Raw genomic sequence first — 1,859 nt, forward strand, 5'->3', positions numbered from 1 at the left:
TTGGATCCTTCCTAGATCCCGAGGATCAATATGAATGTTCCATTTAGCTTATTTATTAGAAACATGGTTGAATAATATCAGTTTCCCCAATCTGATAGTGAAACTTTCTGGATGACTCCCTGCACGAAACTTCTGAACAGCCTGAATCATGGCATCTTGCATCTCTAGAGACTGTTGTGGAGGAGTCATCTTGAACCTGTACTATGTAACAACCTAAACATAGATGTACCTCTAAAGACGTTTAGGCTAGGTTCACACTATGGTGATCCGTAACCGTGCGCCAATCGTGCACGAAACCACATGGATGGCCATGCAGTCAATGAATTGCCCACCACCGCTGATCGCACTGGTAGTGCCCTTATTTTCTAATGGCACCCCAGTTGCGCCGGGCAGATTGCATGGTTTCCCGCCACAATTCAATATATATAAAATATAAATTAGGGCTGCGGAAATTAACGATTAATCGTTAATTTTTTTGATCGATAAAATTATTTTGATACTCACCTCTCCGCCGGCTTCCGGGTCTTCCGTCGGAGATCCGGTGACGTCACGGACATCGACGTCACCGGACTCCTCCCCCCTTCCCCCAGTGGCTGTCAGCTAATGAAGGGAAGGGGGAGGAGTCCGGTGACGTAGATGTCCGTGACATCACTGGACTCCTCCCCCTTCCCTTCATTACCCGATGGAGCTGCTTGGGCCGGTGAGTACACATCCTGGCCAGTAGAGAAACACTTTTTACCGGAAAGGTTTAATCTGCTCAATCTAGCAGATTAAACCTTTCCCTGCGATGTTTTTTTTTTTTCCGACATCGGGAGCCGCGGCCTGGCAACAAAACAATGAAAAATCAGGAAGGGGGCTAACACTTTTTCACACAACTGTACACACACACACAATGCTACATCTCAATTTCCTGGAGCATCTCGGCAGCACATCATGGGTTAAGATCCACCTCTCTTAATCTACAGGACACGTGATAAATTCAGGCTCCTCCAAGCCACAGACATTCTTTTTTCTGTCCTCGACATAGGACCGTGATTGTTTTAAGCTTTTACATTTTTTTATTGTGTTTTCTCCCTTTTAGGACCCTTACCTGCCGTCTGCGGCCCACCAGCCAGGGTCAGTCTCCCCTGTGCTGTAGCCCCTGCTTCATGAGGTTAAACACTCCAAAACCCAGGGTGTCAGACCGTCGGCTGCAAATGTTAATCCTGCCAGCGTTCAGCCATTCCTTCCCTTAGGTCCGAGCGGCCGTGCTTCTCTCTGCTTTATCTCCTTGCTTGCTGGTTGGAGCAGGTCGGCACTGAAGGGCTCCGCCCACTCGAATTTTTCGCGGGACTGCTGGTTCGACTCAGGCTTGGTGAGTACTTTTGTCTGCGCAGGCGCGGCCTCAACATTTGCACTTGCGCAGTGGCTCTGGGATTCCAATATGGCGCCCGCTTGCTTCCCGGGCGAATTTTCGTGGGACAGCTGGTTCGACTCAGGCCGGGTGAGTATTTTTGTCTGCGCAGGCGCGGCCGCAACATTTGCACTTGCGCAGTGGCTATGGGACTTCCTTTTAAATTGTTCTGGATCTGGACTTGCTCATGGAGAGCTCCTGCTTCCAGCGGCCGGGGGGGACGAGAGATTGCAGTCGCTCTGTGGACCCTTCAGTTGCCTGACTAGCCCCAGTAAGTGCAAATTCTCATTAATTATTAGTCACATTCTTTTCTCCATGCATTATCTGTGTCATGCTGCCACTATACTATCCCTCACTCTTCCTAGGAATGGCTGAGCGAGCTGCCGGACCGGATGCTTCCTCTCCACTGAGGTAAGGGTATGGTGCAATGGCCCTTAAAGAGACGGTGAGGTGTGTGTTTTTCATA

Source organism: Nanorana parkeri, unplaced genomic scaffold (genome assembly GCF_000935625.1).
Source record: "Nanorana parkeri isolate BGI_ZX_2015 unplaced genomic scaffold, ASM93562v1 scaffold800, whole genome shotgun sequence".
Lineage (NCBI taxonomy): Eukaryota > Metazoa > Chordata > Amphibia > Anura > Dicroglossidae > Nanorana > Nanorana parkeri.